The sequence below is a fragment of the Strix aluco genome, chromosome 1, assembly GCF_031877795.1.
Source record: "Strix aluco isolate bStrAlu1 chromosome 1, bStrAlu1.hap1, whole genome shotgun sequence".
Classification (NCBI taxonomy): domain Eukaryota; kingdom Metazoa; phylum Chordata; class Aves; order Strigiformes; family Strigidae; genus Strix; species Strix aluco.
This window is the reverse complement of record NC_133931.1, coordinates 18,780,197-18,792,856: the sequence shown is the minus strand read 5'-3', so window position 1 is coordinate 18,792,856 and position 12,660 is coordinate 18,780,197.

The window sequence follows — 12,660 nt, the reverse complement described above, 5'->3', positions numbered from 1 at the left end:
GTCATGGGTCAAGGTTTACCTAACACACAAACCAGCTCTTATGCTTTGGGCTTAAGAAAATAAGAAGGGTGTAATAAAGCTTCTTTGATGGACTGCTGAAGTGCTAAGGCTTGGACAACAGGCCCAAGCCTGAGTTGACCTATAGATGAATCCTGTATATTTTATAAGTGATAACCATCGTGCTAGTAGGTATTGTATTAAGTTATAACAACCTATTTAATGCTGTTGTAAAAGGTGCTAAAGCATTGAAATACTGCAGCCTGAACAACAGGCCCCAAGCTGAAGCTGTTAACTTAGCATGTAGTCATTAGTAAAATATGTAAACTCGCTAGTGAAAGACAAAATATAATTAGTAGAGGGGAGAGAATGTATCCAACTTTCCTTTTGCAGCCTTCTTCAAGGCTGAGAACCCACGTATTTGGCCTTGTTAGAAACTCCCTTGGTTCCCCCACTGAGCCCTGACCAGGCTTCGGGTGGAATCCAACAGGAGAATGAAACCAGAAACTCCACTCAAAACAAAGGTGCCAGCTATTCTGGCTTGTCGATCTCTGGTATATAAGGCTGGGCCCGTTTGCAGCGACTTTGGATACCTCACCTATGGGTGGACGCACCGCGTAGGATTTCCCACTTGCCGGGACAGGCTCTCCAAATCCTCGCTGTAACCGGGGCTCCCCAGCGTCTGCGGATCTGGGTGATGATGATAATATATGCAAGTGGTGATGTATTTCTCTTAATTACTATTCTCTCTCTCTCTCGTGTAGTAATGATTTGATGCATTACTCTGTTTGTTGCTTTAAGTGCACTATTCTGCTTCTTCTTACTGCATGTTCTCTGTATTATGCTGTTACATTACTTGGTTATCACCAGTAAAGTACGCCTACTCTTTTCACTCTGGTGTCTGAGTTTAATTGGTATCCTTAATCAGCAAAACAACTGCTCAGGGATCTTTCTCTAGAATAATTCTTTCCCCTTGCTAAATGGCTTTAAACTCCAACAGGGGAGGTTCAGACTGGACATTAGGAAAAAAATTTTCACAGAAGGAGTGGTCAGACAGTGGAATAGGCTGCCCAGAGAGGTGGTGGACTCACCATCCCTGGATGTGTTTAAGGGTCATTTAGATGAGATGTTGGGGGATATGGTGTAGGGGAGAACTTTGTAGAGTAGGGCTGATGGTTGAACTCTATGATCCCAAGGGTCTTTTCCAACCTGAATGATTCTGTGATTCTGTAAATCATTTGCTCCTCAGTTTTATATTTCTCTCTTTCTCTTTTTTAGAAAGTGTGAAGATTGGAGTTTGATCAAAAGATTTGACTTGAAGCTTGTAGATTTCTTTTCATAAGCTCCCAAAGCAAATATTCAGTTATTTAAAATGGTTTATCTATCCATAAGTTTGGTTTGAAGCACCATGTATGGAACTTAACTGTACCAAATAATAAGATGGAGGAAAAGCATTTTAATTACAGTATTTGTTATTTAAATATTCAGATTTATAAAGCATAAAAGGCAAAACAGTGGTCCATATACTCCAACAAGATAATGCTAGGAGCTGATGGTTATGGAATAACTTGTTGACAAAGGAAAAAACTTTTCATCTATATGTGAATATAAAGTTGACAATTAGGTTGGCTTATGTCCCACTAGTGAAAGATACCCCTGCTTATAGAAGGGGAGTTGGACTACATAATCTTTAAAGGTCCCTTCCAACCCAAATCACTCTGTGATTCTGTGATTCCATAACTGTATTATCTATAGCACAGAAGAAGTGCCATCCTGTGTATGAACAGAGCATCATATAGACCACCATATACACTTCAGGAATAATGATGACTATTTCTGTCTTTCTGGTTTAAGTTCCTTTTAGTTTTAACTGTTACTTTTTTGGAGTTAACCAAAATGAGACTAAAAACTTCAACATCTTGGACAGTAAGAACTTCCTTAGTAGCTAATTTAGATGGACAAAAATCTTTGGAAAAAAAAGTAAATTGCTTTTTGATGATGTATTTAAATTTCTACAAGTTTAATTGTGAAGTGAAAGAATCATAAGTAATACATTAATACAACATACTATCTAGATAAAATGAGTAATGAACAGATAGGAAGAGGTAGACTTTAACAGGTCAAAAAGTGTCCCCCAAAATAATATCCAACTATCACTTCATTCTACCTAGAGGCCATAATACACTAATATAAAAGAAAAAGAAGAACTTGAGAAGAGCCAGCAGCTCTTAGACTCTGGTTTGCTATTATGTTTATGTCTTTTCAAGAACAGAGAAGATAGTTCTAAACTATATTTTTTCCCTCTAAAATCTCAGGAATTTATATTTATCTCTTGAGTCTTTAAGGAATTAATTATTTTTGACAGTGCTGACATCAAAAATTTCAAAAATTTAGATGTATATGTTCTTAGGAGAAAGCCTGACACCTCTGAAAATGTTGGCTAGGTTGCAAGGATCAAATATTGAAATTTAAGAAATGCAAAATATGTTTCTTTGTTATAACTTGAGTCTTATGCGTATTCATTAACATTTCAGTCCCCTGACTGTATCAGAATGTAAACTCACAAATGAGTATGGCGTACCCTGACTTTAACTTAACTCATCTTGGCACTGTTAGAAAAAATATTATGTGTCTATGCAGATGTGTGTGTATATACAGACATTACATCTCCAAGATGGCCAAGTCTGAGCTTAGCCCCATGTACTGAACAGAACAAGACCAGGCCACATTCACTGAGCCTGAGGGAAAATGGTACAATTTGGCTTATTTCCATGTAGCTAAATTCTCTTTCCCTCCAAAACAGAGTGCCTTGTAAATAGTCTGCTGGACTGGTCCTTGGATTGGCTTACCTCTGGTAACCAGAGACTCCAATAACAACCAGGGGTTGTCTGCATCAGTGCAGGCTGGTACAGACCAAACTCTTTGAGGAAACAGAAGAGTCATTAAACAGCATAGATGATCATGTACCACTGTAAAAAAACCAAGTTGCGATCCTCTTATGTTTATTAATATAAGTATAGCATTTGTGAACAGGAATGGACAGTCCCACTATTCTCTCCATCTCCCATCACAGAACCTGCTGCTGCTGCTGTTGTCCTTTCAGAAGAGCTGAAATATTTGGGTTCAGCTTCCTCTACTGTGTAATGCTACACTTTGCTTAAGAAACTAGAGAAGGGATATAATGTCTTAATATTTCAAATCACAGATAAACTGGAATAAAATTCATGGGAGAAAGAAAAGGCAAGGCTTTAACCTGAGGCTTTTATCAGTGCAAAATGAGAAAGGTTACAGGGAATGGAGGGGCCAGAGCTTCTTAAATGAAGATCACTAAAACAGTTTATAGCACAGGGTAGTAATTAACCAGACAATTGAAGCAGACCATGTCCTAAAATAATATCTTGCAAAATAATATTTTTTAAAAATTAAATATAATATAGAAGGTAATTGTGAATGAGATAGAGACTGCATATTCCTGTCTGATCATGGAATTTATTGTAAGAATGAAATAATATATTAAGATAATATTGTGATATATTGATAACTATGTAACATTAATGCATATAATTCTCATTCTTCAAACTATCAATAATATGACAAATGTAAAACAAGGGAACTGCTTACCTTCTATATGGTAGTTTTTTAAACATAACAACATTGTGTTTTTTTTCTCCAAGACCATGTTAAACTCATGCTTAAATGATAATGTCTCAAAGCTTTGCACATTTTGCTTCCTAGCTCCAAAGAATGGGAGGGCTGAAGAATGTGACAAAGTCTTTCTCTCAGTTTGATTTACATTTTACTTCAGTGCTGTTCACACCACATGCTGTGCCAATACATGCTACAAATACTTGTAAACATCAGGGGAAAATAGCTTAATTTCCATAATCTGCAATCAGTATGCCTTTGTGAACACACTCTTCTGCCCATTTCTCTGAAGTCCTGTGTCACGTCTTTATCCTGTGGTGGTCATCCAGGTTCTTTGACTTATAACCAATCCAGCCCATGCTCTGTTAGGGTCTTCTCACTGTCATCTGTCTCCTTCTCCCACCCCAACCTTTTGCCTGCATTTCTCCCTTTTCTTCAGCTGCTTCTATCACATTTACTAGTCACAGTATCGATGTCCAACTAATTTCGACTTTTTTTTCCTTTAGTTGTAATTCCTTTTCCATGCAGTTACAACCCTCTTTCTCACTCAGTCCTAGCCCCTATGCTCCCACTTTCACGAGACTTCATGTCCCAATCTATTTTTTTTTTTCTCTCACTCTCTAAGTTTTTGTTTTCTGTTTTTCTCTGTCAAACTATGAAGTTGTCACCATGAGCACAGGAAAGACAGGGTCCCAGAGCCATGCTTTACTTTCAGAGGGCTTGATGAAGAACTTTCAGCAAAGCTCTCCAGTGTTTTTTGCTTTCAGTGGGCTCCTATCAGGTTGTTTTCTATGGATGATGCATGCCTTGTGCCTTCTGTTCAACACTAAAAATTGAAAGAAACTCAAACATGCTGCACAAGAAGTGTTGTTATGCTCTAGTTAAGTCTTAAGAAACAGTGCACATTGTGATTATTTGGATATTTATGAAGTGAACAAATTAAGGTTGGTTTTTGCAGAGAGTTCACAAGAGTGTTCATAAGAACAGCCAAACCATGAAAACAAAGGGTTGCCAGAACATTAGAATCTAACTTCTCCCATTAATATTTTTTTCCTTATTTTACCTTATTGTCTGAAATAAAGTAATTTTGGCTGAAATAATAAATTAGAAAAATCAATTTAAAATATTATCAGTTACGCTGTAACTATAAGTAGTATTTTAGTCCTATGCAAATTGACCAGACTCCCATCACCTTCTCCAAACACTTCCCTTGTGCAGTAAGCAATCCTTCATTTGAGTTCCTTGCAAGTTATTATGGACTTACTTGTCATAAATGTTTCAGTCCACCCCCGCCAAGTTAGGGTTTTTTGGTTGTTATATCTTCTTTTTTTTTTTTGTCCCTTCTAAAAGAATTACATTTTCAAATTTCTTAATCAATACCGATATTATTTAGGAAAAGCAAAGAAATAAAATGAAGTACCTTTCTTTTCCATCTTAATGAGTAATTGTTTTAAATGATAGTCACCCTAACAACTTTCTTCCAGTATATTTTTTCACTGATTGTCAATATTATTTCAGGTTATAGAAGGGGACATGAACAAAATGAAAAAATATCAGAGAAAGAAAACAACCAGAGAGTGACAGAGCAGCAAAATGATCTGACCTAAAATACTGAGAAATGTCACTAAGTTAGAGGTTATGGTTTGAATACTTTCCTCCATTAAGAAAAGAAGCATTGCTGCAACCTTGTCCCCATTGATTTCAACTGCAGGCTTCATGTTTTCTTTAGGAGCACTAGGATCATCTAATGTTAAGATTAAATATATATCTATATATAGATATGTTCAGATATATATAAAAATACATGATAAGCATATTTTGCTAATTACAGGAATTGCTTTTGAGTGTGACCCAGTGCATTGAGACCCCTAAATTGGTACACTATTGTTTTTCACAATTTGACTATAAATAATAGATTATTGGTTTCCTGGCTTAAGAATCTCTTGCACTTTTATGAAGCACAGGTACATAAACTGCATATTTCACAATCAAAACTGATCTTAAATGTCACTATTTTTTTATCTTGAAAGCCTCTTATTTTTCCTGTTTGCATAACAGAGACTTCTAAAAGTAAGAAATAAAAAGATATTTCTCATAGTAATTAGAAAACAAACCACCAGTGCTACTAGGAATTTTGAAATATGATAATATTTTAGTAAAGATATTTAAAATCTATGTAGTTTCATTTCCTATATGCCTATCAGTCTAAGTTAAATAACTTGCAAAATGCTAATTTTGAACTGAAGGACAAGCAAGCAACAAAATTCATTCTGTTATTCTTACCAGACTTCACATCTATCAAATAAAATATAATTTGATATTCCAAGAAGCATGTCTTCAAAATGGTGTACAGGGAGCTACACAAACAAATCTTTTTAATGTAAACGTGACTTGAGCACATAACTTCCCAAGAGGGACCTATGAAAGGTACCCCTCATCATCTCTAAATGTATTTGAGTCAAAAGGAGATCCCAGAAGTATAGAAGTACTTTTTTGCTATGCTAATTAAATACTTAATATTAGCTCTAGCAATTTTTTTTTAACTACTAATCTACCAAAACAAGGAAAAACATAGTAAGAACAAAGGAAAGAAGCAGTTATTTTAGCAAGGACAAAGGAAAGATATTTCATAACTATCTAAAAAAGTGATGACCTTTATGTAACTAGTCTTGACAATATATTTTATTATGTTAAGTTAGCATTAGCTGGTGCTGTCGTTTTTGTTTTGTTTTGTTTTTTTTTTTCTCTGTATGGAACAATGTTTAAAATTTTTAAATGCTGTATTGTCAGTTTTATAAAGAGGTTATTTAAAATACAGACTTTACATGTTAAGAGAAGGGTTAGTCTGCTTTTATTCTCTATATTTCAGGATGGAAAAGATCTTCTGTGTTAAATTATTAGTGGAGAGCATGAAACTTTTGAAACTTGGTACTTCCTATGGCAGAATGGGAGGAGATTTGCTGTGGTTTCTGTTCCAGGACACTGTTTATAAATAAGCAGATTAAATAGGAAGGCACATTAGTGAAATGACTGAAGAAATCATTCCATAGTAAAAAACAATTTAGATTTTAGAAAAGTATTTCAAAATAAACAATTAGGAATGATAAATACTCAGAATCAGTCTTAGACTAAAGAACGTGATGATAAAGGTGTAGATAGTCAAAAAAAGTAAGAAAATACAAAATCCATCCCATACATGACACATTCAGGATAGTGGAGTAAGACACAATGAGAAACAGTAAAATATGATTAAATGACTGCTTACAGTGGTTGAGCAGAGAGCAATGGATATTATTTATTCTCATTTTAGTGAAACTTCCAACACAGTCTCCTAAAACATCCTCATAGACAAGCTGATGAAGTTTAGATTAGCTAAGCAGACAGTGAAGTAGATTGAAAACTGGCTGAACTGAGAGGCTTAAATGATTGTGATGACCACCATGAAGTCCAGTTGGAGGCCAGTGAGGAATGATATACCACAGCGTTCAATACTGGTTCCAACACTCTTCAATATCTTCATTAATGACCTGCTTGATGGGACAGGGCATTCTTTGAAAGTTCACAGATGAAACAAAGCTGAAAGGAGTGACTGATACATCAGAGGGTTGAGCTGCTCTTCAGTGGGACCTTGACAGGCTGGACAACTGGGCTGATAGGAACTTTATGAAGTTCAGAAAAAGAAAACGCAAAGTCCTGCACCTGGAAGGACCAATCCCATGCACCAGTACATGCTGAGGGCAGACCAGCTGGAAAACAGCTTTATGGAAAATGCCCTGGGGATCCTGGTGGACACCAAGTTGACTATGAGCCAGAAATGTGCCCTTGCAGCAAATAAAACTAATGATATCCTGGGATACTGATTATTGCCAGCAGGTCGAGGGACATGATGCTCACCCTCTGCTAAACCCTGGTGAAACACACCTGGAGTATTGTGTCCAGTTCTGAGCTCCAAAGTACAAGAGAGAAGTGGACATACAGGAAAAAAGCCAGTGAAAGGCCACAAAGATGATCTGGCACATCTGACATACAAGGAGATGCTGAGAGAGTTGGGACTGTTTAATTTCAAGAAGTGGGAGTCTTAGCTGCGAGTCCAATTTCATAGTGTAGGATGAGGGTGGCAGGAGAATCTTACCAATATGTATAAATGTCTGACTGGGGAAGTAAAGGAGAGGAAGTCAGTTTCTCCTCAGTGGTATCCAGTGAAAGAACAAGAGGCAATGGGCTGAACAAGTTGAAATACTATTAATTTAAGAATATCATATGAGTATGTGAATTTAAGAATATCATGATCTTCTGCTTTATGCATGTAGGTTTTGTAATAGAAAATCTCTGACTACAAGTCAGGGAAAGATGATCTAATCTATCCTGCATTTCTGCAGGGTAGGTAAATTAAATAGGAATAGATTCACTTCACATTAACAATTTGATAAAGGGAGAAAGGAAGGAATAGAAAGGAAAGAAAAGAAGGAATATCTTTGCTTCTTCTGGGCATTAGAGAAAACTAGTGAGAAATGTCAAACTTAGAAAACCACTATGCACTGAAACTCATGAAAATGTGAGATCAGGTTGCTTGTGAAGAAGAACAAGCAAACAAACAAATTCAACTCACATATCCAGTCTGAGCAGATGCTAGAGATAATGTGTGTATTTTTAAGCAAAGATCTAACTATATATGTGAGCCATTGTAGGATCTTTATTAACTGCTGTTTCTTAAATTACTGCAGTAGGGTAAATAGTTGATTAAAAGGAATACTAAGATGAAATATTATTGCCTGTCCTCACTAGGAGTTGCCAGAATGATATGTTTGTTTCGTGATCATTTCAATGTTGCTAAGTCTTACTCTTTCCAAGCATATGATATTAATACACATGGATGTACATGCATATTCCTGTGGGTTCATGTTCAAGTATTGTAAAACTCTTTGTATTTAGACTACAGTCTTTTAGTTTTTCTTCACCAGCACACACTGTTATATTGCAAGCATCCCTTCACAGCAATTTTATCACTGAGTTTTTTTCACCAAAATCCTAGATGTTAAACCCATTACACAGTCCTGCTGACCTAAGAAGATGGAGACAGTAATAATTTGTCACTCCATGCAGGCAAAGCATAGTGGTAGCTGTACTTTGGAAGAAATAGATAAATACAAAGCTGTACTATTTTGTTTGAACAAACTGAGATATTTTCACAGATAATTTGGAAATACTTTAATCAAATCCTTTATCCATTATTTTTAATTAATTGATTACGTCTATAACAAATAATTGTATGTTAGCTGAATTTTATATAGGCTAGCTGGATAAATATTTAAGTGTGACTCATCTTCAGAATCAGAGATGACATTCACTAGACCACAGCATAAATTGCTGTTGGCTTGGGATTTAATATAATCACAATAAAATAAAGTTTCTCAATGGATGAGATAAAGTGAATGATGATATTTTTATCTGTCATAAATACGTGTTCAATTCTTATTTAAATTATCTACAGACTAGCGAATAGTCATGAAATATCAGGGAGTCTAATAAAACTTTGAAGATCAAGAGGAGAATAAATAAACAAGTAAAATGGTTATGCTTTATTGTTCCTGTGATTGAATTTTCTAATTTAAAATGTCAGGAGACTAAACCATTTTCTTTATTTAGAATGTACATCACTTAATTAAATTTGTATTATATTGTAGAATCAAAACCCATCACTGTTCCATTGCTAGAAATTTTATTTGGGTTATAAGCAAGACAGAAAAGAAAATATTGCAACTTTGTGACAAGTTTATAAAACCTAATGTTTCTCTGGTTTAACAAAATGTCATCTTGAAAGCTTCAGCTTTCACTGAAAAGTAATAAATATTGCTATACAGTAACTGCCAGCAAAGAATGTGCATAGACCCATGATATACCTATGTTTGTGTCTCTGAATATACTAAAAATTACAACAAAAACATTTAAAACTGTATCTCTGAATATCAGCAAAACATTCTGAATTAATTTTACAAACAAAACCAATTTGTTTTAATAGTATACCTTACATATTACTGAAAGTAAGCTGTATAATAGGTGCATCACTGTATATGGTGATGTTAAATAGGCATCAATTGTCAAGAAAGCATAATCTTATTTTAATTCAACTGAAAGCAATATCTTCTTTCATTTCTGAAACTATCATGTGTGAGACACCATCATATGTGTATCATTTTACCATCTTAGTTATTGCTATGCATTTATCTCATTGTCTGATGACAAAAAAATCATGTAATAATGACTTTTAGAGACTAATAGGACCCATTATACAACATCAAGAGCATTCTAGACAAGATTAAGCAGCTTATTTTTCTAATGTAGAGGGTGGTTGTGCTTACTGCTTTGGAAAAATTTTTGTTATTGTGATACTTGTGTTTTAAGTCAGCTATAACTGCCTATGTTTTCGGTGGACTTGCTATAAGGAGGAAACCTTTTTTTTTAGTGTTTTGCTTCCTGAGAAAATGATATTACATGGTGGATAATATCCAGTAGCTGAACCAAGCTACCAAAGCAGGCATTCTTCCATTCCTTGAAATTTCTATTGAGTCCCTGGAAAACATAATAATCTAAGTCTTGAAACAGCCTGTCTTCTTCTTCAGAGATAGACACTTTTCACAGAGAAACAGTACATCCAATTGCATTGTTCCTGCAGGTGAAGAGATTATTTTTTCTATCGACATATGTGAAAATCAGAAATTATTTTTTTAGACTACCTATTTTTTGGTAAAATTAGTCAAGGTTCTTGCCTCTGTCACCAAAAATTATTTTGGTGATTACTTTTTTAGGTGTTTTTCCTTCTATTTTCATGTGTTAAATAACTCTGGAAAAAAATCAATATATCAAATTGTACTGATTTATATTAGTATTTGTTTAACTTTATCAATTAAATAGTATTTTGCAGTAAATCACAAAATTAAAGCTAAAATGAGAAACAATTCTAAATGTGAGTACTTACTCAGAACTTCATGATTCAAAGACTTGTATTTAAAAAGTTTACATAATGCTGTCTATGAATGTTTTAATCTGAATCTTCTTAGTTAGAATACATGCTTATTCCAAATGTGCTTATATTTAAGTAGAATCATAAGCTGTGAGTCATTCCATTAACTGTTTTGCTGTGTCTTTCATGCTTCATATAGGTTCATGCCTTCAGTATGAAAAAGAAAATAAGTACCTGACACAACCTGAAGCATTTCCTGTTGTTTCTAAATTGTTTATTTTGAATCTAACTTTAAAAAAGCTCAAAAACTCTGCATTTATTCATCACTATTTAAAAATCCAAAAGTCAGCAAGAAAAGTCTGAATAACTAGCTGTTATGACTCTTTAAGATGATGGCATTTATTCTTTTTCAGACAGCAAATTTATGAGTTTCAGGATAAATTGGGGCACAGGACACAAATTAATTGTTTTTCATGTATGCAGCCACAGATTTTTTTTATATTACATTTTATTTGCAATTATTATATTTATTCTATTTTTTAAAAATAAATCTGTGTTTATGACAAATTCAGGAAAAAAAATGCTGTAATATAACTTCTGCCGTTAATCATCCTCATTTAACACTCTGATAAGCAAAATCACTTCATACCTATGAATTATTTCCTGATTTTTTTCCACGTTGAGACACAGTTCAGTCCCCTGTCTCATGTCCTTCCCTCTCTTTCTCTCTTTCCATTCCATTTGTGCTTAAAAGATTTTATTCCTGCTGTGGGTTGACTTGGCTGGCTGCCAGACCTTCACCCAGTTTCTCTCACTCCCTCTCTCCACAGGACAGGAAGAGAAAATGATGAAAAAATTCCCAGGTTGAGATAAGGACAGGGACATGATTTACCAATTACTGTCATAGGCAAAACAAACTTGGTTTAGGAAAATTAAAAATAGAGTAGGATGGTGAGAAAGAGGCAAAACTAAAAACATCTTTCCCCCACCCCTCTGTTCTTCCCAGGCTCGAATTCAGTCTTTCACTCCTGACCCTTCTGCCTCCTCCCCCTGAGTGGCACAAGGGAATCGGCAATGGGGGGTTTGTGGTCAGTCTATAATGCTTCATTTCTGCCACTCATTCCTCCTCATGCTGTTTCCCTGCTCTAGCATGGAGTTCCGCCCACAGGACACAGTCGTTCATGAACTGCTCCAGCATGTGCCCTTTCCATGGGGTAGAGTCCTTCAGGAACAGAATTCTCCATCATGGATACCCCATGGGCCACAGGTCCTCCCAGAAAACCTGCTCCTGTGTAGGCTACTCTCCATGGACTGCAGCTCCTGCCAGGAGCCTGCTCCAGCGTGGGATCCTCCATGGACAAGGAGGACAACCTGCTTCCCAATGATCTTTACACAGGCTGCAGAGGAATCTCTGCTGTGGCACCTGGAGCACCTCCTGCCCCTCCTTTTCACTGACCTTCGTGTCTGCAGGGCTGTTTCTCTCAATTTTTTCTTGCTCTTCTGTGACAGCTGCTGCACAGCGGTTTTTAGCCTTTCTTACAGAGCCACCACTAGCTTGTCTGATAGTCCTACATTGGGTCCATTTTGGAACTGGCTGAAACTAGCTGTGTCTGAAACAGCCCCATGTCTCTCCTCAGAGACATGCCCTGCAGCCTCACACTGCTACCAGAACTTTGTCATGTAAACCCAATGCACTTCCATAGTCAGCCCTTCTTTTCTAACTAAATGATCAAAACACTTCTCTTAACTTTCTTAGATGTTTTGGCACGATTTTATATCTGACCAATTTTCTCCATATCGAGTTAATAGAGTTTACTAAACTCTATTGTACTGAACTTTTGTTTTGGACTAGCTACTGAAATACTTGGATTTTTATTATAAATATAAGAAATCATAGGGTCCTTTCATTAGTATCTAGATATTTCTCAGGCTGGGGAATTCCATGATCACCAGGCTATAATGTCATTCTTTCTTAGCCTTTGGCTATTTAATAATTCATGTAAAGGTTACATGGCTTCAGCAATGGAGGAGGATGTGCAAGAACAACAGCCTAAATA